Source organism: Pelodiscus sinensis, chromosome 25 (genome assembly GCF_052426305.1).
Source record: "Pelodiscus sinensis isolate ZL-2025 chromosome 25, ASM5242630v1, whole genome shotgun sequence".
Classification (NCBI taxonomy): Eukaryota; Metazoa; Chordata; order Testudines; family Trionychidae; genus Pelodiscus; species Pelodiscus sinensis.
The window spans coordinates 7120393-7146199 of NC_143076.1; the positions used below are offsets into that span (position 1 = coordinate 7120393).

The following is a 25807-nucleotide window of genomic DNA, read 5'->3' on the forward strand; positions in this document are numbered from 1 at the left end:
GACAGGGCACACCCCTCTGAGCTGCCTCTCTCTGTATGTTATTCGTTAAAAAGCTCATTTGCATTTCTGTGAGGTGAGTATGCATGCAGGGCAATGGACGCATGGCCCCTCCTTCGGTTTCCCGCCGCATCTCCTGTCCCTGCTCCCTTCCCCCAGCCCTGCCCCCAAGACGACTATAACTAGCATGCACACACCAGCCACAAACCTGCCCCGCAGTGCACGGTCTGCTGCTCAGGGCCCATCCCAGAACATAGAGCGGAGGCGAGCCGCTGCACGCTGACGTCATCTCCGACGCCTCGGCACTATGATGAATTGCTAACATCCGCACACTTCTGAGGTCCAAGGCTGGAATCCCCATCGGACCAGTGTGCTGCTAAAACTGCTGAGCCCACCAGTAGCTAGCACAACCGAAGGACAAGCAACGAAGGCTTACCCCAAAATCAATAGGCCTCGGAGCCATAAAAATCACACGTTTATATGCCACGGGTTGCGCCGTAGTGTGTGCTGCAAAAAGGCCCTCCCGTTTACGGCTGACCTAGAATTGGCTTCTCAGTAGCACGGCGTTGCCTGCTGATAAAGGAAGGACACAGCCGGTGGCCTTCAGATACTGCGGGTGCACATTTCCCTCCAGTTCCTGCAAAGCAAAGATAATGAACCACTTCCTAATTAACAAAAGACCTTTCTCTGAGTGCAGGGAAGTCGCTTCGTGAGCATGTACCTTATTGGCTCTCCTGCCAAACGAATTAGCCATTGGAGTGCAGGGAGCCACAGTGCTAGCGTGTGGTTTGAGCTCGTTATAAGCGCGCTCCTCTCTGGTTCCTCAGCACGCGACAGACTTTGTTGCATTAATGGTGGGGCTCAGCCTTCCCCAGACAGAAGCTCCCAAGTTCTGTGCGCTGAGAGCGCGGACGCTGGAGATAAGTGCAGGATGAGACACCGACAGAGGGGTGACCCCCAAAGGGCATGGGAATCCAAGACCAGATCCTTCTCCAAACAATCCAGGTGTCACGAGCCAACAGAGGTGGGCCAGAGATAAAGCTAAGTGCGGACATACAGTTCTTGCGCTGTAGTCCGGCCCTTGCTTTTGCCTGTTCAGAGCCTGCAAGTCTGGCTTCCTGTGTCCCTCTGCCAGATGCTGTATGCACACGTGGTAGGGACGTTAAAACTCATTTAATAAGTCATTAAAAATCTTAGTGGGTACACGCTTACCCATGCGGTGGACACTGCAGTATAAAGCTTAAATAGCATTAACCAATTCATCGGTCAGACTCTAACATCTCTAATACGCCGTGAGAAAAAGTCCATGCCCCAAAAAGCTTCCCATCCCCACAAGAGAAGGAAAGTGTAGGTGGGGGAGCGGAGGCCCCGACGAGGTCAAACAGTGAGAGCGGATCCCAAGTTTCCTGAGTGTCTCCATTGGACCAGTGGTTCCCAACCACCGGTGCTGGGCCAGGAACTGCTGGCTAACAGGTCGCAGCACGCTGCAGAGCCGACACAAACTGAATGCCGCAGTAGGGGTAGCTCCCTCGGCAGCAGCGGGGCTGGTGAGCCCCATCTCCAAGGGGCCCTGGACGGGAAAGGCAGCCAGTGGCAAAAGAGGGGCAGCCGGGAAGCCTCGTTCCCAGGGATCGCCGGCGGAGCGCAGCAGAAGTGGGGCAGCCAGCAAGGCCCGTTCCTGGGGATTTCCAGCTGGGCAGGGGAGAAATGGGGCCACAGCGGCCTGGGAGCTCCATCCCCGGGGAGCCCCAGTGGCTGGAGCCCAAGTGCAAGTCCTGCAGGCTAGAACTAGGGGTGGTGAGGCCAGAGTGGAGCTGGCCTCAGGGACTGGAGCATTCTGGGAGCCAGTGGCAGGGACTTAGAATCATAGGACTGGAAGGGACCTCGAGAGGTCATCGAGTCCAGCCCCCCACCCTCAAGGCAGGACCAAGCTCCGTCTACACCATCCCTGACAGATGTCTATCTAACCTGTTCTTAAATATCTCCAGAGAGGGAGATTCCACCACCTCCCTTGGCAATTTATTCCAATATTTGACCACCCTGACAGTTAGGAATTTTTTCCTAATGTCCAATCTAAACCTCCCCTGCTGCACTTTAAGCCCATTACTCCTTGTCCTGTCCTCAGAAACCAAGAGGAACAAATTTTCTCCTTCCTCCTTGTGACACCCTTTTAGATACTTGCAAACCGCTATCATGTCCCCCCTTAATCTTCTTTTTTCCAAACTAAACAAGCCCAGTTCATGAAGCCTGGCTTCATAGGTCATGTTCTCTAGACCTTTCGTCATTCTTGTCGCTCTTCTCTGTACCCTTTCCAATTTCTCCACATCTTTCTTCACCTTATCCGGCAGATTCCCTCATTCAGGATGGGTCAGGTCCCCAGGGTGCCGAACTAGGGAGGTCCAACCTGTTGTAAGAGCCCGCAGGGGCACCTATTACATTTAAAATGGAGAGCCGCAGCTGGGTTAGCTCCCGGGCCGGCGTAGTCCTGCTTCACGCAGGCTCTGGGATGGTGCGGCTTGAATATGCAAATTAATGAATTCTCATAACGAATAGTCACGTTTCCATGCCGGTCCGCCAAAAGATTTTGAACGAGTCTACCGGTCCACAGTAGAAAAAAGGCTGGGAACAACTGCATTACACCACAGTGCTGCTCATCCATCATTAGTTACCACAATATTAACAACAGTGGGAATTATTGAGGCATTTGAGAAATCTAATTTGCTGTCCAATATCTCTGTTCTTTCGTTGACTCTTTGATTTTTATTTGGCTTAAAACAATTAACCTAGAAGGTCAGTTACTCTTACTGTTCGTGAGCAGTTTCTTGTGGCTTAGCACCATGCTGTGGTGCTTGGGTCCTCCACACAGCAGAGAAACAATTCAATCTGCAGCCCCGACGGTTTTTTTATTAATGAGAAAAATATCCCGGGATCATTTCTGTGCACAGAGGAGCCCACTTTCTCCATCCTGCCCCTCCATCAGCCAGCAGCCAAGTGAGTTCAAAACTGCGCCTTTCTGAACAGGCAGCATGACCCAGTCATTGCGTGTAAAGGACAACACAAGGTACACAACAGCATGGGGGATCTGCATCATTACCCCCCCCCCCCGGCCTGCTTTTTATTTGTTTTTGTTTAAGTATACAGATCTTAAGCTCTGACTGAGTTCCTCTTCCCACACAATGCCGTGGATGATCTATTGGCACTGCCACGCGGCAGTAAATAGACTAAAAAAAAGTGTGTGTGTGTGTGTGTGTGTGTGTGTGTGTGTGTGTGTGTGTGAGAAAAAGTACAGTCACCTCTTAAACCATAATACTTCATCACTTTCCCTTTTTAACACCGTAAAGCAAAAGTGCATAGGAAGCCTTTCCAAAGAGCAGGTTGCCGCTGGGTCTGGGGTTTTTAAAAGGAGACCCAGTTTTGATGGCCAGAGGAGCCGTACGTAAAGGCTTTGCCAACACTCGCAGCTTGGAGGCGCTGTCACAGCTTGCACGTGGCAGTGTGGTCCCCTGCTTCCCCAGCGCATTAGGAAAACCACTTCCACGAGGCGTGTGGGATCCAGCCTTCCACTGGCCAGCTACCGCGCTGAAACGTGCTGCGCTCAGGGTGTGATTTCTCACCCCCCCCCCCCCGAGGGAGAAAGGTTCAGCGCAGTCACTTGCCAGTGTAGACAAGCCCAAAGTCATAAACCACAAAGTCTGTGCAGCCCCACGGCCGCGGAGACCATTCAGAATGAGCGTGGTACAAAATCAGTCAACATTCTACTTCCGAAAAGCTGAAAATTCATCTACCTGCTTCCCCTCCCTAGACACCCCCATTAAAGTGGGGTTTCACGGCTCCTTCGCTAGAGCATCCCCTGCTGGATAACAGCAGCCAATGCATCCGTCTAACGAGAAAGGCACAGATTGAGAATAATTGCTAACGCACTCTGCTCTGTGGCCTCTGCATTTCTGCCTATTTATAATGGGAAGTCTTGTTGATATCTGGACAAATCTCATTCATTAGTGACTGCCAGGAATGGAGAAACAAATAGACTGGACCCGGGGAGCAGAGCTGGGGTTAAGCAAACACAATCTGCAAGCCCAGATCACGCTGTGGTAAGAAACACCAGCAGGCACATGTAAATTGCGGCTGCAAATGTCTCACAGGGCCATTAGAAAGAGAAAGCAGAGTTATTTACACGGAGAGATGTGCAGGCCAGCATGAGAGGTGGCACAGGTGCGTCTTCGGGTGAAGATCGCCCCTGCGTAGAGATGGAGCACAGCTGTGGACACGGTTGACAGCCCACTCAGGCCGTGTTTCGGGAGCTCGAGTGATGCTTCAGTCATAGGTCTCCTGTCGGCCCTACTGCAGAGAGGCTAATCTCGCTCTTTGGCCTGCGGCATCTTTCCACGGCCACGCCAGCGCGACGCCCTGGAAGGCAGTGACATTCCAGCGGTGGGAAGCCGGAGTAATGCAGTGGCGAATCAGGGGGCTTGGGTTTAGATACAGAAGACCCCCTCTTCGAATGTCCCTAGAGCAGGGGCTTGCGGGGTGGCTCACGGGACAGATCTGTACAAATATTCCCCTTCCCTCCACTGACTGTGGCCGGCACAGCTCCAGTACAAACCCCACAACACAACAGGTGCTTTTTCTGGCCCACGGAGCCCACCGACCATTACACAAGCTACAGGCGAGGCTGATCGGCAGGGCAGTGTGTGCAAGAGAGGTTCTCTGCACACCCGCCGGACAGCTTCCAAATCCAGCGCTCCCCTCTCTCGAACGTCCCAGAAGGGGGTGGGAAGGGAAGGAGAGGCAGCGAACAGCCTGTTAATGTGGAACGGCGAATTCCCGGTAGAAGCGTTGAGAGTTCCCTCCCCTCATTACCTGCCTGCTTCCCTTTTTCCTTGATGAATCCACTTTGTTAACTTTTAAAGGATGCCTCCACTTGAGCACAGTTAGGAGCTGAGCTATTACAAGAATTAATATTAAGCTCCCTGGTCTCCTTGGGAGCCAGAAAGCAGGAACAGCTGGCACTGATTATTAATTATTATTATTAATAATAATAATAATAATAAAGATAAAGATATTACACAGGCCAGAAAATGGAGCCATTAAGAGCTAAGTTATATCGAAAACATAGCCCCCCTCCATTAGGTAAGTGCACAGGAGACTCTTGCTTTAACCAGGGTAGCGAGCCCCACTTTGCCCCTTTCCATCCTGGGGCAGCAAGAGCATCGCAAGGCAAGCCCGGCAGCCTGGCCAGATACCTGCCCTTATTTCTCATGCACCGGGGCAGTAGCGTCAGGGGCCGACGTTTCATTAGCTGAGTACAGGTCTCTTCAGAAGCACCATTTACCTAGCCACAGGCCCGCTGATGGGGGGCAACTGCCCCGGGATTCGGCTACTGTAGCAGCAGAGGTTCCCAGAGCCCCACGCCCTTTAAATCACTGCTGGAACACCACGCCGCATGCTCCGGGTGGCTCTCCGGTCTGCGGGGGGACAGCGCGGTGCACTCCTGAGAGCTGGCTGCCTCTGGCCCCGCCCCTTCCACCTGAGGCCCTGCCCCTTCTGGGAGCATGGAGCCAGCCCCCCTACCTTTCCGGAGGCCTGGCATGGCTGTCAGCTCCCCTGTCTGTCTGCCCATCTATCTGCCTACCTATACAGGGTGTCCACACTATACTGTCCCGCCCGCACTAAAGTCATCGATGCTTCTAGGAACTGATGTGTTACAAGTCCTCCCATGCCCCGCTCTTAAATCGCAGACCTCCCCCTCCCAATTTGCACAAATGGAAGTCAGCCGCAGGAAAATAATTCCCTGCTTTAAGCTGTTTCGCTAAAAGTCCAAGTTTTTCGGAACGTATCTTGCACTTAAAGTGAGGACGGCCTTTATAGCTATCCATCTGCTTACCTATCTACCCGCCTACCCGTCCATCCCTCCCCGTCTTCTCCCAGCTATTGATCCTAAGTTTCCTGAGTGTTTCCAACCCTCATCCCACCCCACAGTGTCCGAGTAACTTTCAGTCATTACTGGGGTACAGTCACTGACCATTCTTAGACCAGGAAGGGGAAGGGAGCAGATCTATTGTCCCTGAACTTATCTAGTTCTTTTTCGAACCCTATTATAGTCTTGGCCTTCACAACATCCTCTGGCAAGGAGTTCCACAGGTTGACTGTGCATTGTGTACAGAAGTACTTCTTTCTGTTTGTTTTAAACTGCCTACTTATTAATTTCATTTGGTGACCCCTAGTCCCGGGGTTGTGGGAAGGAGTAAATTACTCTTCTTTATTCACTTTCTCCACACCAGTGATGATTTTATAGACCTCTGTCATATGCTCCTTTAGTCAAACTGAAAAATTCCAATCCCATTAATCTCTTCTCATGTCTCTCATCAATTTTCTTGTGCTTTTCTGAACTTTTTCCAGTGCCAAAGTATCTGTTTGGAGATGAGGCGACCACATCTGCAGGCAGTATTCAAGCTGTGGGCGTACCATGGATTTATATAGAGGCAATAAGATGTTCTCTCTCTTATTCTCTAGCCCCTTCTTAATGATTCCCAACATGCGGTTTGCTTTTTTGATGGCCGCTGCACACAGAGAACTATCCACACTGACTCCGAGATCTCTCTCTGGAGTGGCAACAGCTAATTTAGTCCCCAGCATTTTATACGTAGAGTTGGGATTACGTTTTAACTTTTTCTGAGCATCCTAAAGTGACCTGCTACACCAGCACCGGGCGCCTCCTTGCTCTGCCCCATCCCAGACCTGATGGGCACAACACTGCAAACAACGCTGCCAACAATGCAACTAGAACCTGCAAGGGCACTCCTGGCTCCTCCCTACCACTCTGCCCATCATAAAAACCTAGGGCTGGAAGGGATCTCGGGAGGTCATTGAGTCCAGTCCCCTGCCCTCATGGCAGGACCCAGTACTGTCTAGACCATCCCTGATAGACATTTATCTAACCTGCTCTTAAATATCTCCAGAGATGGGGATTCCACAACCTCCCAGGGCAATTTATTCCAGTGTTTGACCACCCTGACAGGCAGGAACTTTTTCCTAATGTCCAACCTAAACCTCCCTTGCTACAGTTTAACCCCATTGCTTCTTGTCCTGTCCTCTGAGGCCAGGAAGAACAATTTGTCTCCCTCCTCCTTGTGACACCCTTTTAGATACCTGAAAACTGCTCTCATGTCCCCTCTCAGTCTTCTCCTTTCCAAACTAAACAAGCCCAATTCCTTCAGCCTTCCCTCATAGCTCATGGTCTCTAGACCTTTCATCATTCTCGTTGCTCTTCTCTGGACCCTCTCCAATTTCTCCACATCTTTCTTGAAATGCGGTGCCCAGAACTGGAAACAATACTCCAACTGAGGCTAATGAGCGCAGAGTAGAGCGGAAGAATGACTTCTCGTGTCTTGCTCCTTCTGCCTAGCAGCACCACACTGGCTATTCCTGCTTTCCTGAAATGCTGCCAGGCTCCTGGTGTTTTCTCGTGAGGTGTGCACAATTATTCACTAGCACGAGACTCCACCAAACCCACTGCACAAGTGACTAAGTGTGACCCACACACCTTCGGGGTATGGCACGCTCCCCCCAAGACCACTTACAGAGAGCATGAGAGTGCTCTACAGCCTTAGCTGAGAGGCAGCTGGCTTGCAGGTCATGCAGCAGAGGTTCATGCACTAAGTACCTAGAGGTCCCAGGCTCGGTTCCGCCTATCGGTGTTACACGAGGACTTAGCTGAACTTCATGGCTGGAGAGGGCCAGCAGAAGCAATAACCTGCTATTGCAGCCAGCCTGTGATGTAGCTGCACAGTGCCTGGGGCCAGTGTTTGAGTCACCTGAGCATGCATATCCGCGGTTCTGTCCTTCCAGTGCAAGCTCTAATGGCCTGCACGTAGGGACTCGACAGGTAGCGGCGTTGATCCCAGTGCATCCTGGAAGGAGGGTGGGTTTTGGGAGCTGCCGGTGCACAGTCAGCAGCTGGCGAGAGCCGCGCTGCCGCTGAGAGAGCGGATGATAACTTAGGCTGTCAGGCAGAGAAGCCAAGCAGAACACAAGTGGATGCAATGGAGCAATTAGCAAGGCACCTAGGTAAATCAGCAGAAACCTTGTTCCTGCCCTCAGAGCCCTGTGCACACAGAAATATACAGTCCTGCCTGCCTTCCTGTTCATGTCCGGAGAGGTACTTCTGTGCCTAACAACACTCATCATTCTGCGGACGCGTTTCTCTCCAGGGAAAGTGTGGTCCTGGGCATTGGGCATGAAAGAAGCCAGCATGGAACTCAGCTTTCTTCCGGACTCTGCCACCATGTGGCTAAAGTTTTGCTGTTGTGCCTCAGTTTCCCCATCTGTAAAATAGGGCTAATGACACTGACCGCCCTTGTAAAAGGCTGTGAGGTCTAGTGATGAAAAGCACCCAGATAAATCCAAAGTATGTGCACCCACAAGCACACAGTTGTTATTTTTGCTTCTCTATGGTGCTCATCGCCTTAGGGTCTGAGGCCTAATGAATTTATCCAGTTACGAGGAAGAGAAGTAGTGTCGCTATTTTAAAAATGGGGGGGGGGGGCTGAGGTGGAGATTAAGTGATCCATCAAAGGTGATAGAGTAAGTGAGTGGCAGAGCCAGGCACAGCCCCAAGTGCTCCAGTGTCCTTGCCTTATTTCTTAACCAAAATGCCACCCTTTCCTCCGGCATAGCTGAATGTCCACACTGCCTACCTGTACTCGACTGGGCCCTGTCTGAGCTGGGGGAACAAGCCTTCAGGGGAAGCGGGGTACAACTTCAATCAAACACACCTTATAGAGTGGAAGGAACCAAACCACCGCTGGACCTGTCCCCCGAGCAAGGCAGCAGCAGGATCCTGAACTGTGGGAAAGCACGACTTGCTTCTGTCTATACAGCAAGGCTGAACCATGCTGGGGATGACTGGAGTGTACCCAGACGACCCTACCGAGAGGGGTGGCCTGTGTTCACAGGGAATGCTCTGTAACAGGGAGTTTCAAACTTTTTTTCTTGTGACTCAGTTGGGGAAAAGTCATCTGTACCCAAAATCCAATAATTATATCTTTTCAGAGTCCCCGCCCCCCCGGGGAGCACCCCACACAGCTGCCGGGGGGCTCCCCCACTTCCCGCAGGGAGCTCCGGCTGCGACCCTGTACTGGGAATCACCGCTCTATGAAGAGATGCACAGAGAGGACAGGGCTGCCTCCGTGCTACCTGCAGCTACATATAGCGCGGAATGAGGAGTACAGCTAGTTCGGATTAGGAAGCCTAATCCGAACTAGCTACTCCGTGCCGCGTGTAGCCGCGCGGCACGGGGTTCGAACTGCCGGCATTTAAAAATGGCGCCGGCCGGCTTTATGCAAATGAAGCCCGGGAAATTCAAATCCCGGGCTTCATTTGCAATTGCGGTATGACTACATTACCCTCCTATTTCGAATTAGGAGGGTAGTGTAGACATACCCAAGGGCATCTGCAAAGGACGGGGAATGAGGTGTGTCTGAGACTTCACCCCTCGCTGCTCCCCCCGGGCTTGGGGTGAGGGGCGGCGTTCTCTGCAGGTAGTCAGTAGCATCACACACAGATTGCCTGAAGCTGACAGCCAGGAATGAGAGGTCATAAGGGTGCTGGAGAAGGGTGGAGGATGAAGGGGAGAGGCAGGGACAGGACAGATAACAGGCAATAGGGGCCATATGTGCTTGCCACTTATCAGCTGGTTGGGGGGGTGGCTGAAATGAGCTGGGCAGGTCTCAGCCTGTCCTGCAATGGGGCATGAACCCACCTCCCAAATCTCCACCGCGGTCGGCACCAGCTGGCCCTCTCTGCTGGCAGGTCTGGCAGGGAGGCTAAGTCCTTTGCCGAGCACAGGAGCTCAAGAGCCCCCTGGGGCCAAACTGAGATTCATCGGTGCTGCGGCTGTTAAACGACAGGACGGTTGGTCCGGCCCTTACATCCGCTCTAAGACTCACCCTCAACACCACAGCAGCGGCCCAGAAAGAAGCAGCCACGTCCTCACCCTAGTCCTGGCTCCGCCCCCTGAAAAAGCGGGCGTGGCCGGAGCATCCTGGGCGATAGCGATAAATTAAAGTAACCTGGAAGCGACATGGAGGATGGGACCATTGCAAGCTCCATTTCCTCTTCCCCCAGATCTGGCCCTGAGTCGCTCCATCAAACACGAGCGCCAGGAGCCAAACCAGGGGCGCAGAAGGGAAATGGGGGCAGGAAACAATCAAAGAGCCGGGGGAAGGGAAGACCCTAGGGTCTGGAAAAGGGATGGGAGAGAGCTCCTGAGTCACACAAGGCCTGTGCTATTAACACTGCTCCGGAAGCCCAGCCGCGCTTGTGAACAGCTCCGGTGTGTCATGCTGGTCCCCATGTCCTCTCTGGAGACAGAGGAGAAGGACGCCAGAGATGAGCCCGGAACAGAAAGGTATAAATAACAGCGCGCTGTCTCTCCCGTGGCGCGGCAGAGATAAGCCGCAGCGGGTACATTAGAGAGATTGCCATCTACAAGCCGGCGGATGGTGCCTCGCATTGCAAGGACCCTGGCTCGTCTGTCAGAGCCTGGGGTGGGGGCAGAGGGAAGGAGACGACTTATGTGCCGGCAGCCTGGAATGGGCAGCGGGAAGGGGGAGGAAGGAGCTGGGATCTAGGACGAAGGGGACGCGCAAAGATCCAAGGAAGGAAGGGGGCCTCCATTTGATCAGGGGCCGCCGAGGAGGAGGTGAAACCCATACAGAGAAAGCACTTTTATCCCCCCCCCCCCCTCCTCCAGCCGCCTTCTCATTGTCTCCCTCCATCTACTGTTTTCATTCGGGCTGTAGCATGATAGTAACTGACAAGATCGTGTCCCCCATCTAATGACGTGTCAGCCTCACTTGGCTCACTGCCCCGTTCAGGTCCCTGGGATTTGCCTTCCAACTTCCCTTGACCGCACATGGCCACGTGTCCCTTAAGGAATGGAAAAGAAGCCTGTCCCAGTGCAAGTCGCCCTGCGCTTCCGTGTCTTCAGGAGGCCACGAAAAACGTTCTCCCACATCATACTGCTCTCTCCACCCTATCTCCTGGCACTGAGAGAGAGCACTGTACCGCTAAGGGATTCTGGGCTTCTATTTGTATTGATGTGCATTACTCTAGATCCTAAAGGTCACAGTCCAGATGAGTCTTCTATTATGGGAGGTGTTGTAGTTACAGAAGAAAAGACGTTCCCTACTCCAGATGGCTTACACTCTGAATGGACCGGACCACACAGACAGCGTGCGGGAGAAAGGAACTTTCCTTTTAAATTTCTGTGGAGCTGAGCAGCTGGGAGATTAAATGACTTGACCAAGGTTACGCAGGGAGACAGTGGCAGAATTGTCAGTAGCACCAAGACCTGGAATGCAGCACTTACATTATACAAAGATCCTTCTCTTCCATCTAGAGGCCTTGTAAGAGTCTAACCTGGCTGTGAATTCATGCCGCTTTTACAGTGCCTTTCATGCTCGTGGCCCCCAGAGCCCTTTTAAGGGAAGCCGTCATTTCTCACCCCACCGCAGATGCCAGAGTCCGCAACATGGCACCTGATCACCAGTCCAACTTCTCGTGCACACGGCACAACCCGTGAACATAAATAGCTCCTCTAAGTGTTTCCCGGTTTTACCCTTCCTGTGTTAGCTCGGTATTCCCATTCCTCCCGTTGGTGCTGCCTCTGCTCAATGTGTGGGGAGCATGGGACTGTACTCCCCCACGCAGTGCACGGCGTGTGCCTATGACATTACAGACACACACGTAGGACACAAGAGTCAGCATGATGGAGATTCCTTGTCTCTTTCCAAAAGAGAAGAAAAACCCACTAACCAGATGTGTGACCTTGGGTAAGTCATTTCATCCCTCTGAGCATCTCTTTCCCTTTCCGCCCTTGATCTACCTTGTCTACTCGGATTGACTCCTGCTGTGTGCTACCACTCACATGACAGGGCCCTGGTGGATGCTGGGGACCCATAGTCCCGCTGCAATATCATCAGATAACAGCGCAGCCCCTTTTAGCTTAAGATCTCAAGCATTCTACGAGCCTCAATTAATGGATTCTTTCCATTTTACCCCTGCCCCACAGAAAGTCAATCACATTGTTCCAGTTTTATAAAAGGGGAAACTGAGGCACAGAGCATCGAACTGACATGCCTGTCAGATTGTATCAGCAGTTGAGTTGAGCATAGAACTATGCGGAGCCCTGACCCCACAACTTCATTGCCGCCACGCCTCGGCCAAGCGATTCCGTTATTTTATCTAGCTCAGAAATCAGAAAAGCTGTGGATCTGCTTGAAAATGAGAATATTTTATGGGGATAATTTTATTAAAATGTTTGCCACAATAGAAATATTGACAGCTAGCTTCAATCAATAGCACAATTTATTGTCCTTCAAGGTGAACATTAAGCCAGCCTACCCATTGGTCAATATTTACCCCTAAGGTCTATAAATCTTTATACTGACTTCAGCAGATGTTGATGGCAACTGATTCTAGATAAGTAAAAGTGAGGCACATGAAACATTGCTTCTTTTGGAGGTGAAATAGTAACTAGTTAATTACAATCTCTACAGTGTTCCAGAACTATCAATTTATGGTTACTTCTGGCAATAAAAATTAACGTTTCAGGAATTTGTGGCTTAAGGTGACACTCTAAACCTAAGAGTCATATATTTGAAATGGCACTTAGACGCTATTGTGACGGCTCCATTATAAATGTGTATAGTAAATAAAATAAACAATGATATCAATAATTAATCTTAAACACACAGGGCCCGATTCACCCCTGTTCAGCCCTGAGGTCATTTACACCAGTACAAAATGCAATCCCCATTCAGTTTGCAGCAGAGTTGTAGCTCTGTTGGTGCTCGGATATTAATATCTACTGTCCTGATTCAGTAGCATGCTGAACTCTTTCTGCATTGAAATGCAGGAGTAGAGAGGGTGTAGTGAAATGGCAAAGCAAGATCTACTTAGACCTTTGTGCTAATAGCAGTGAGCCAAAACCAGTTTTCCCATCTCACAGATATTTACAAAGTTCAAAATTGTTCTCCTATCTCAAATCTGGACCAAAAAAGTCAAAATCTCAAATATATTTAGAAACTAAATAAATAAATAAATAAAAACATTTGTATTGGCTTTGGGTCAATCCAAACATTTCATTTTGATCACTTTGAACTGTTTCTATTTAACTGTAATAAAACTGTTTCTATCTATTAACCTTAGTAAAACAAAACAATAACTAGCTTAAATTTCCAAATGAAAACCCATTTTGAACTGAAAAACTGATTTTTTTTGTTTCAAAATACCAAAATGAAACATTTTGACAATTTCCAGACATGTTTTCTCAACATTTTTTCAAGCTGGAAAAATGTTGAATCTGGCCCTGCTTTGTGAACATTTTTGTTTTTGATGCATTGATAGTTTTCACTGAACAACTTGAAAAAATCCTTACGAATTCTGTCATACAATTAACATCTTTTAAATAATGTTAAAAAGAACCATTTAAAATCGGCGAGGAGTCCTGTGGCACCTTATAGACTAACTGAAGTGTTGGAGAATGCATCTGACGAAGTGGGTCTTTGCCCATGAAAGTTTATGCTCCAACACTTCGGTTAGTCTATAAGGTGCCACAGGACTCCTCGCCGCTTTTGCAGATTCAGACTAACACGGCTCCCCCTCTGATACTCGACATTTAAAATCGGTTATTTTTCGCTATTTTTTCTATTTACTTTTTTTTTCACTCAAGTTTAGACAATGAAACTAAACTGGTCAGTTTCGATCATATTTAATATCAGTTTCACTTCTTGGTTCTCCAGCATTAGCCCAGCATTTTTGTATTTCAGCTTCCAAAATCTGAAGCAGAACTATGAAAAAGGAATTAAACTGCTGGAGAAAGAATGAAGGAAAATAATTTAAAAAAAACAATAACTAGAGTCATCAACATTTTTAAAATACACAGAAAGTAATTTGTTTTTAAAATATTCTAATCTCATAAGACAGAGCAAAGAAAAAACCTGTTTTAACCAAAATTTGACAGCTTACTCTTCAAACATGTCATTTTTATGATTTCATGTCAAGTAACATGTTCTTACATGTCTTCATGAATATGATTTCACTAGAAAGCCTATAGAGTTCTCGTTATCTGTCTATATGGCCAGCATATGCAGGTTTCAGTACAATTCTCATCACTGTGGTACATCTGAATGTCTGATTAGACACCTGAACTTTGCAACTGATCATGCTCTGACCCACTGCTATGTGCGTATTTCCAGCTGCACGTCTTGATCTTTCAGAGCAAACAATAAGGAAAGTCTGAAATCCTTCACTGTGTCACAATATACCTCTGTCATGAACAATATCATCCGAGCAGGGAGATAGGCTCAGCTTTTACTGCAGAGCAGAAGCAATAAGCCAGGTTTTGGCATTTCGAGAATGCGAAGGCCCTGCTGAAATCCACCCCAGTTTCAGTGAATGTAGCGAGCCTTTTGTCTTTCCGAGAATTACAAATTTCATGGATCTTTAGATCTGAGGTCCTGCCTTTGTCCCATTTCTAATATCAACTGAGAAACATTTCACACATGCAGTTCCTCCAGAGCCTGACAGATTTAGCACTCAGTCAGTTATCACCAGATATCACACCGCATCCGGCAGTAACTCACGAAAATACAATGTGTCTCCATGGTAGCAGGCTGGATTTAAAGTTGCCAGTATTATAACTTAAGTCCAGTGACTAGCTTAACCATAATATTTCCAAATTCCCCCTCTCATTCTCATCCTCTGGAGAGATACTTAAGGAGCAGGGTAGGGATAGGGGGAAGGATTTGAAGATTAATTTTCAGAAACACAAGGCATTTGATATTCACTGCTTATCCCAAATGCTTTTGTGCGGTTTCTGCCAATCATGGCTCCTCGCTTGGCTGCCTGGAAACAATGATGCTTCCCTGCTTTTCTCTCCCTCCCCCCCACTCAACCACGCCGCCGCTCGTACAGTTAATTAAATTGGATTCGGCAGAACTTTCAGGTCCAATCTTGCTTCTGGTCCTGGCGGGTGTTGCTTGCTCTCAGCTGGGCAGGACAGGATGAGGGTGGTCAGTGAACGCTACTGCATGGCAAGTGGCCCATGAGAGCCAAAGGCAGATGTAACGGGGGCGTGGAGGCCTGTCTCGTTGCAAGGTACTGGGGGAGCTCAGAGCAGTAGTTTCTCTTTATCCTTGGTCAGATTAACTGCTCCTCTCTCTCCCGTGCCAGCTCCAGGTGCAACTCCAGGGGCATTTGAGTCTTTGTCTTTTTCTTTGGAAGAGTTGGCAAGAAAAGTACTGTGAGGTCATCCGAGCTCCTTCTGAAACCGGCTGGAGAAGCCCCATCCAGCGTCCTGAGCTGGACTGTGGATCGGCAGAAGCCTGCAATGATTTCCTTCCGGGCTATATAACGAGCCCAGAGCATGTTGGGACAGAACTTTGCGAGTTGCGAGTGGCCATTCCTAGAACATAGGATTGATCACCAAAGCACATCGCTTTGCGTGCGCTGGCTAGCTAATCTCAGAGCCGCCACTGAGGAGCTCCCCATGTTGTTAGACTCCCTAGATTATGTAAGTTCTTTGGGGCAGGGACTCTTTGTGCTCTGGTTGTACAGCGCCTAGCACAACACTAACTCCTCTGCACAGAGTTGCATTTTAGGTATCGTGACACATCATGTGGTTCTCGTGTGGCACTCGGGCTGTTACGGCCACTCCATTGTTCTTCACGCAGCGTGCATTGTGGCGATGCACCACACCTCACGTTGTTCCATGAAGGAGTTCAGAAGTTCAGTCCTCTCGCCGCAGGGACAATCCTCTTAGACTTCTTCCTTTGTGCCTTTGCAACCGTCCGTTACCTGCCTTCTGATCCTTACTGCTACCTTGACTGGGGCCCACTTCTGCTCTCAAGTACACGAGTCTGATTTGTGCTGCTTGCCACAGGAGATGCATCCTGGCAACGGAGGGTGGAGTTTGTAGTGCTTAACATATGCCACATTAAAATGGAGCTCACGGTGCTCTCCTTCCACAGATGGGGAAACTGAGGCCCGGCGGGGGAGGGGCACACTCACCCCAGAAGACCGAAGCACAACTAGAATTAGCATCCAACTGGGTGACGTCACACTGTAGGGCCCTATCCACTAGGCCACGCTGTCTCACAGTGCAATCACTGACTGCATGAGACAGACACCAAGGAATGCTCTGACGCCTCCTGTCACTCTTTTCTATTTATTTTATCATCCTGGGGCTGCAAGGGCCGGCCCTCCCCTGCTGTGTGGGTGAGACCCACTGTGTGCCAAAGCCACTTGAACGCTGCCCCAGTGGGTCAGCTTGGCTCATTGTCCTCGCCAGCTCTCTGAAATGCAGCTAAGTGAAGACACCCATTATAAGTCCATTGTGAGGAGTTTTTAACTTAAAAAGCCCTTGAAAGATTCCTGGTGTCACTACTCAAACAAGATCTTTTTCGCTTTTCCTCCCTTCTCCGCTAACAATATTTATGCGCCTTTCTCTTATTGAAATCTATCTGCCATCTGTTCTATTAAACCTGGATGAGTGGCAGCTCCTATTCCCCGCAAGCCTGCAGCCATCTCTTCTCCAGACAATGAGGTACAAGCCTCGCATTTGCTAGTGTGTCTCCCCGGCCTTCTGGGCTCAAACCTTCACGCTTAAAAGGCAGCGAAAAGCTGTGGATCCCAGAGTGACTGAGGGCTAGTTGGGGATGCTTTTCATTTTTGCTGGTCCACAGTCTTCTTCCCACTCTGCCTACCAGCTTCCAGTCCTTCTCTAGGCTGTGTTAGCATTAGCTTTGGAAGCCCCACAGATACCCTCAGAGTGACACAATGCATGGATCAATGCTTGGAGTTTTTTGTCATTGGGTGGTGGACTCAGCTCTGTCCTTAATTAGCACCCCTTGTATAGTTAGAATGACACCCACCAGAGAGACCCCCGGCCACAGAACTTGCACAGATGGAGAATCCGTTTCCTGCACGTACAGCAATGGCCACTCCAGCTGCACTGTTCCCAAGGGCGTTCCATTTTTTTTGGCAAAACCTTTTTGTGGTTGGCAATGTTGGCTCCTGAGCCGCAGACAGACACGCGGTCATCCCCACGAAAAAACTGCCTGCAGGCTAGCAGCTAAGGCGCCCACCTAAGAATGTGGGAGAGAGAAGGTCAAACCCCCGTTCCAGGGACACTGTATTTCCACACAGTGCGCAGCTCTACTCCGAGGGACTAGAATCATGGAATCATAGAACCATAGAGATGGAAGAGACCTCAGAAGGTCAAGTCCAGCCCCCTGCTCTAGGCAGGACCAATCCCAACTAAATCAACCCGGCCAGGGCCTTGTCAAGCCGAGACTTAAACACCTCTAGGGATGGAGACTCCACTGCTTCCCTAGGTAACCCATTCCAGTGCTTCACCACCCTCCTAGTGAAATAGTTTTTCCTAATATCCAACTTGGACCTCTCCCACCACAACTTGAGCCCATTGCTCCTTGTTCTGCCATCTGTCACTACTGAGAACAGCCTCTCTCCAGCCTCTTTGGAACCTCCAGGAAGTTGAAGGCTGCTACACGAGGGGTGTATCTACACTGTAACTCGAGCTACGTGAACTGCGTATCTTATTTCGATGCTATTTTGAAAGAGCTTATTTCATCATTTGGTGCTGTCCACACAGTGCCAAAGTTTGAAATAAAGCACTATTTTGAAATGTCCCTAACTCCTTGTGGAATGAGGTTTACAGGAACGTCGGAATAGCGAGCCCGAAATAACGGGCTTGCTGTGGAGACACGTTGCAGTGTAGATGTACCCTAGGAGAGCCTCAGCCTGGAACAGCCAATCAGCAGGCAGTTGGGAAAGTCACTTGGGATGCAGGAAAAGATTTGGGTACCTGAACCTACAGCGGATGTATTCCAAGTGCACACCCCCCCTTGCCGGGCTAGTCTGGGGCGGAGTCTCTCTTTCAATGTCATTTTTCACAAACCACATCAAAAGGCCCCGGATTAATCCCAATGCACAACAGGAAAATTGTTTGAGGGAGGAGAAACCAGTTCCCATTCATCTCTCTTCCTCCTCTTACCATGGCTACTGTGGACATACGTTAGTGGAAATACCCCTGAGGATCAAACCTCACAAAAACCAGCTAACAAAGATGAGCTTCTGCTAAGTGAGCACAAGGGGCAACTCCTCTGGCTGGTAGCTGTAGTAGACTCATGTCTTCTGTGGACCAGTCACTAGGGGTAATGCACCAAACATGCAGAACAGGGGTCTGTGATAGATGAGTTAGGTAAAATGCTCAGGAAGAAAACTCAGACCTCGGTGAAGCTCACCAGAGTTCATATGTTAATATATGGAAATAAAAACCTTTAATATGTGTGTAGTGCTGTACAAAGGTTAACTAATTAATCCCCAGAACACCCCCGTGAAGTAGAGAAATGCAATCCCCATTTCACATTTGGGGAAACTGAGGCACAGGGTGAGTTGGTGGTAAGCTCTGCATCAGAACTCAATTGCTTTGAATGCCCATTCCAGTGTACATTCCTCTAGGCCATGTCGCCCCCTAAATGCCAACCTCACCCGACTTAGTTGATAAATTTACTAACATTCACACAAGAACACTCTTGCGGCTTAAGGAGACCAGTTTTTACTGCAGGGTTTTTAGTCTAAAAAACGTCCCGTCTCAGGTAAGCAACCCTACCGACTGAACCGTCTGAATCTCCCAGGAGAGACGGCGTAAACAGATATTCAAAGCCCAGCGGAGTGACCATCTTTGAATGAGCCTCCTTAACACCCAAGCAAAGTAACTGCCTCAAGGATGATCCCTTTTATGGCCAGGGTGGATGGAGCAGAGGAGGCGGCAAATCCAGACAGTATTCTCGGAGCACAGGGAAGAGACAGGAAAGCCTCCGAAAAGGCCGGCGTCCAGAATATATGAGACTGAGACTGAGCCTCTGGGGGAACAGCTGGGGCAGCCACACGCCCGATGCAGCAGGGTAGCCAGCATAGCGAAATGCGGACAGGAGCGAGAGGAAGCGAGCGTGTGGTGGGGAAAGCGCTGTTTGGAGGGGGGAGCAGGCCAGGAGCACGCCAGCAGCACAGAGACGAGGGGCAGCAGGCCAGGGGGTTGTTACTGTGAGCACTGCCAGCTGTTTTGGAGTCAGTTGCAGCCAGCTAGACAGGAGGGACTGAACCAGCAATGAGCCATGTGAACACGACTTATCATCCACCCCAGCGAGGCCTCACAGTCCGGACCCCCCGTCCGCATTCTGACGAGGAGGCAGCTGTTCCGAGCTCCCCACACCTTGGTGGAGGCGTGTGCAGCTCACCCCGGCAGCCTGACTCCCCACTGGGCCAAAGCAACCCCTGTTCAAAATCAAATGTAAAGACCTCCAGGAAAGGGTGGAGCCGAACGGTGTGGCCCAGGCCCATGCAGACCCACGTCAGGGGCTGCTTTTCTTAACAGCATCCACTGAGCCACTCAGCTTCCTTATCAGCCTGCAGACCTGCTGCATTTAGGGCTGGTCCTGCTTTGGGCAGGGGGCTGGACTCGGTGACCCCTGAGGTCTCTGCCGGCCCTGGGGTTCTAGGATCTACCGGCCCTGCTCCTCATCTGTGCCCAGCATGAGATCTGGTCTGCTGATACCCAGCACAGGGGAGGTGGTGTGAAAGCTTCTTCGTTTTGCACAAGCAGCAGATGGGATCTTTTCCTAGTGCTTAAGACATCACAGGAAGAGCGAGGCCATCTGCCCCAGCAGCCTCTGCCTGGACCGCACTTTGGCTGATCCACGCAACGTTACGGTTCATGTAGGAACCAGAGGAACACGAGGGTCTCACATAGAATCATAGAATCATAGAATAATAGAACTGGAAGGGACCTCGAGAGGTCATCGAGTCCAGCCCCCCGCCCTCAAGGCAGGACCAAGCTCCACCTACACCATCCCTGACAGATGTCTATCTAACCTGTTCTTAAATATCTCCAGAGAGGGAGATTCCACCACCTCCCTTGGCAATTTATTCCAATATTTGACCACCCTGACAGTTAGGAATTTTTTCCTAATGTCCAATCTAAACCTCCCCTGCTGCACTTTAAGCCCATTACTCCTTGTCCTGTCCTCAGAAACCAAGAGGAACAAATTTTCGCCTTCCTCCTTGTGACACCCTTTTAGATATTTGAAAACCGCTATCATGTCCCCCCTTAATCTTCTTTTTTCCAAACTAAACAAGCCCAGTTCATGAAGCCTGGCTTCATAGGTCATGTTCTCTAGACCTTTAATCATTCTTGTCGCTCTTCTCTGTACCCTTTCCAATTTCTCCACATCTTTCTTGAAATGTGGCGCCCAGAACTGGACACAGTACTCCAGCTGAGGCCTAACTAGTGCAGAGTAGAGCGGCAGAATGACTTCACGAGTTTTGCTTACAACACACCTGTTGATACAACCTAGAATCATATTTGCTTTTTTTGCAACAGCATCACACTGTTGACTCATATTCAACTTGTGGTCCACTATGACCCCTAGATCCCTTTCCGCCATGCTCCTTCCTAGACAGTCGCTTCCCATCTTGTATGTATGGAACTGATTGTTCCTTCCTAAGTGGAGCACTTTGCATTTCTCTTTATTAAACCTCATCCTGTTTACCTCTGACCATTTCTCTAACTTGCTAAGGTCATTTTGAATTATGTCCCTATCCTCCAAAGAAGTCGCAACCCCACCCAGTTTGGTATCATCTGCAAACTTAATAAGAGTACTCTCTATCCCAATATCTACATCATTGATGAAGATATTGAATAGTACGGGTCCCAAAACAGACCCTTGAGGAACTCCACTTGTTATCCCTTTCCAGCAGGATTTAGAACCGTTAACAACAACTCTCTGACTACGGTTATCCAGCCAATTATGCACCCACCTTATCGTGGCCCTATCTAAGTTATATTTGCCTAGTTTATCAATAAGAATATCATGCGAGACCGTATCAAATGCCTTACTAAAGTCTAGGTATATGACATCCACCGCTTCTCCCTTATCCACAAGGCTCGTTATCTTATCAAAGAACTCACATGAGAACTCACACATCCGAACGGCCACACTTGGTCAGTCCAACGGTCCGTCCAGCCCAGTGTCCTGTCTGCCGACAGTGGCCAATATCAGGGGCCCCAGAGGGAGCGAACAGAACAGGGACTCATGAAGTGATCCGTCTGTCACTCATTACCAGCTTCTGGCAAACAGAGGGTAGGGACACCCTCCCTGCCCATCCTGCATGAATTTATCTAGCTCTTTTTTGAACCCTGTTATAGACTTGACCTTCAGAACATCCTCTGGCAAGGAGTTCCACAGGTTGACTCTGCCCTGCAGATGACTGTATCAGAGTGTTATAAATGATATCAAGTACCCCCTCATAATACGACAAAGAACACGGCAACAGAGAATCAAGTTAAATTATCAGAGCGACCGTCTGTGACTATCCCTGTGCTGATGTGAAAGTAGTGGTCCCTCCCGAACCCCCCCACAGCACAATGACTTTAGTTTCAATCATTTTACTTTGCTGGGTGGGTGCCAGCACTCCGGTGAAAAGTGGCATCCTTCCCCACTAAACGAGCTGGGGTGGTTTTGTTTGGTTAAGTTTCATTGCTATCCTCAGCCACGTTGTGGAGGGAATACCACCAAACCATACAACTTTGGTGGGCTTCAGAAAGCGGGCTAGCAAATGGAAATCAAGGCACAGAGTGCACCCGAAGCAGAAAGGGCTGATCTCACAAGAGGGGTACTGGTTCCTCGGCAGAGCCCAGCGCGCACAATTTATACCCCCGCCGCAGTTACCAAGCGGTGGAAGCAGCAGCATGCCGGGCAGATGCCAGCGCCCAGTTTGCTCCTCCCTCGCAGGCCGTGGTGTGTGTTGCCCGGCTAGGAGCGTGCAAGCCGCTTGCTCTCACCAGCACGACCAGGGGCAGCCTGGTGCCTGCTCCAGCGGGCAGGGCTGAGGGCGGCACAGCCACAGCAGAGGAGCTGCCCAAGGTGGGTGCTGGCTCCTGCAAGCAGCATCCCGTCATTCTGCTGACGTCCCCGCTGCTGGCGCGTGTGGGGCACGGTGGGTCTTCTACAGCTCCAGGCCCAAAGCCGTGATCCGGGAGGAACTTTCCCACTGAGTCGCTCCGGTTCACTGGCAACGTGAACTCGCCTGCGGCAACCAAGAGCGGGATTCCTGCGGAGCGCTGCGACCTGACCGACCCCACCCTGCCCCCTGCACTTCAAGAGGCACCGCTGATGAAAAGCAGCATGGCGCCGTAGTGATGTTCGCTCCCGTGCCTCGCTGGGCGACTCCAAACCCTCCCTTCTCTCTCTCCTGGCGCGCGAGGGGAGAAAGCCAGACCGCAGCTAGACTTCTGCCAGCAGAAGGTTCCTTGTTTGTTTTTCTTTCCTTCGCTTTTTTTGCTTTCTTGCTCCCCTCCCCACCCCCGGCATCACTGCCCTTTTTTCTGTTCTCGGCTGCCTGCAAGGTGAGAGAGGACAGCGTCGCCGAAATGAAAGATTCGCCCACATGCCCTCTCCCGGCAGCGGCCCTAATCCATTTTTCATGGCCCCTCGCAGTGACAAAAGCCGCTGCTTCTCTCTTGTAAGCGTGTGCCGTGCAATAAGTCAAAGCCGAGGTGCATTTCCCCCCTGGGTGCCGAAGCTGCGCCTTTTGATTTAATTTGTCCGGTTGCCTGGCTCGCAGCCTTTGCCGGTGAGCGTCTCGGGCAAGCCAGGCAGGCGGGGGCCCGTGCCGGCAGAGGGGGCGCGTCTGCAGATGGGGTTCGGTGGCAAATGTTTAGTGCTAGGACGTGGCTGGAGAGGGACCGCTGTGCCTACTGCCAAGTGCTCAGGGAAACACACGCATCCTGGGGTGGGAGGGGAGGAGATCTCCAGCACTAGCTTAGGAACAGCCGCTTGCCACGCCACGCCACGCCACGCCACGCCATGCCGCCGGGATCCCCTGCAGCCAGGGGCGCAAGGGGGCTTTGGGGAATCAAACTAGCTTGGGTGCGTGGGGCCTAGCCTTGGCGGGAGATTCCCGGCGCGTGGCAATGAGCGCTACGTAATTGCCCAGGAGGGAGAACGTATCCCAGCCTCCACGCGAGACTGGAGAAGCCCCGTGCCCTGACCCGTCTGGCGCCTGGGTGGGGTGACATGCACTGGCTGAGGTGAGAGGGCTGGAATAGAGCAGCGGAGGGGGCGGCTGCAGAGAGAGGGAAGCCTGGGCCAGCGGGGACGGGGGCTCTTATCAGGCAATCAAGGGCTGAGGCGCACCGGCCTCGCGCATGTGTGGAATAAAACTCAGCAAGTGGACGGGTGGCAGATGATGGAACAAGGAGCAATGGGCTCAAGGTGCAGTGGGGAGGTCTAGGTTGGAGATTAGGCAAAACTATTTCCCTAGGCGGGTGGGGAAGCGCTGGGCTGGGTTCCCTAGGGAGGGGGTGGAATCTCCATCTCTGGAGGTTTTTAAGTCCCAGCTGGGCGTAGCCCTGCTGGGATGATTGAATTGGGTTGGTCCTGCCTTGGGCAGGGGCTGGATTCGATGACTCCTGAGGTCTCTTCCAACCCGAGGATTCTACGGTTCTTCCATTTGCAATCTCCAAGCCAACCCCCCTCAGCCAGACAGACCAGAAAACATTCCAGGGGCTTGGGGCTGATTTTATGAACAGCTACAATTTGGGGTGGGGGTCGGTTAGACCCATGAGATGTTTGAACTCTGAGCTTTTCCGCAAGCACTTTCCCTCTGACTCGCCACATGCCTGGGCCCTGTGAAGCTCCGTCAAACCTGCATTTTAGGTGAATTAAAAAAAATATATCCCCACGATGGAAGCAAGTGGCACTGGAGAAAGCTCCCTTCCCCCTGCAGCACCAAGCTTTGGCTGAATCCAGCCGTACAAGGACGTGAGAAACTTCCAACTCCTTGTGAGTGTCCTTCCGGCCGCCAAACACGAGCTCAAATTCCCAGCGCCTGGTGGGTGTGAAACCTTTCTCAGCTGTGGGATATTGTGTCTGCAAACAAGACTCCAGGTTTCAGACTGGAGACCAGCGCAGAGGGCCAAGGATGCTGGACAGGCCTAGAATATAGTGCACAGGCAACGTGGAATATTGAATAGACCTTCCTTAAACCTTTAAGTGACTGGTAATTACAGCCAACGGAAATCTCTTCAGGGGCTTAGGGAGGGAGAGCAAGAGACTCTGCAAGGGAGGGATGGAGACAGGGCAGACGGGGAGGGGAGGAGGAAGGAAAAGAGAATGAATTAAAGGAGAAGAGGAGAGAGAGAGGAAAAGAGGGGGGATGGTGAAAGATGGGGGAGAGGAAGACAGTTCGTGGCTGGAAGCCGAGGGAGCAGCACATGGTGTCTTTCAAAAGTGCTTAGCTCTAGGAGTCCTGGGCTGTCGGCTTTATTTAGTCACAATGCACTTTGTGAGCAGGCTCCGTGAGTCGGCAAAGGGAGGAGCAGGCGACCCGGCTGTGAAAGGAAGGTATTGAGGCCTACCCAGAATATGTCAAATGAGCACCAGTTTAATTGTAAGTGTAAAGGAAAGGCAGCATTGTGAGATACAGGAGATGTAAAATAAAAGCAAAATAAGATTGGATAACCAACAATAACCCCGCTTTTAGGGAAGTAAGTAACTCAGACAGCAGTATGCAACAAAGTGCTGATTACCCCAAATGGAGCCGACGAAAGTTTTTGTAAGGGCAAAATGAGACAACAAAAATCGAATGTCAGCAATTGTCAGGCGAGTGGAGGATACCAAAATACTGAAATAGGGTATATAAGGTTGGATGGAACAAGCCAAGAGCGGACGGGTTGCAAATCCAAAAAGCTAGGTCTGATCAACCAGAGCTCCCTCCCTGGAGCTAAATCTCGCTGCCGCACATAAGCTCCGAAAGGGGAACAACACCGGTTGTAAGTTGCAACGAAAAATCCAAAAAAAAAAAAAAAAAAAAAAGGAAAAACAAAGAAAAGAATATCTCCTGAATCTACGCAATGCTTCTGTCTTTCTTAACGTGAGTATTATATATTTGTTAACTCCATAAATTGTTTAAAGGTAAATCAGGAGGGTATATCTTTAGAAGAAGTTATTATTTCTTGTTTTTTTAACTGTACAGTTTTTCTACTTTTTATTTGTATATTACACGGTCTGAAAAGAATCAAAGATAGTGAATTGATTTAAATGAAAAATTAATTATAAAGTAAATAGAAAAAATAAAAAATCTTTGTTTGACCCTAAAAAGAAGCATTCCTCTGTCTGTGGTTTCAAATCCTTTAAAGAACCAAACCCGGTTATCGAAACCAGCCTGAGAGCAGAGGCTGAGACTATAGGACCTAGCCTCAGACGTAGGCCTGAGTCACTCCTGGTCCCCCACTGCTTCTGTACCTTGCCTCCCTGCACATGAATAATCCAATCAAAGGGCAAAGGGGAGGCTGGGGAGACATAAGTCACACACATGACTAGCAACTGAACATTAGAGAGCCCACAAAGTTCCTTGCCAGCCATAGGCAGCGATCTCTTCCTCCCAGCAGAATGCAGCTCCCTCTGGGGCGGAACGCTGCTGCTGTCCAACAGCGCCCAGCAACGCCTTGTTTGAAAAGTCTGGTCACAAGCAGCGAGCCTGCTGGAAGGCACTTTGGGGCTCCTGCAGCACCTGTGGCTGTCCAGGGCGGCTAAGGGAGTCCTGCATCTCTGACAATGACGAGCTTGAAGAATCAGTGTTACGCCCAGTCACTGCTACCCCCGAAGCAGCCATACTGCCCAGGACGCTTCTGCGCTTCCATCATTTAACCCCCAGGGGCCTC

General features: G+C 50.4%; 1 protein-coding gene and 1 long non-coding RNA gene across 6 annotated transcripts in view; one reads left to right on the forward strand and one right to left on the reverse strand.

The window, feature by feature from the left end:
• LOC102451467 (neurotrimin) overlaps positions 1-25807 on the reverse strand; it is a 740339-nt gene that overhangs the window by 42392 nt on the left and 672140 nt on the right. The window lies entirely within an intron of this gene.
• LOC142824445 (uncharacterized) overlaps positions 24690-25807 on the forward strand; it is a 29441-nt gene continuing 28323 nt past the window's right edge. Inside the window, exon 1 of the long non-coding RNA XR_012899318.2 lies at positions 24690-25017. This is a non-coding gene — a long non-coding RNA (uncharacterized LOC142824445). The remainder of the gene's footprint in view (positions 25018-25807) is intronic.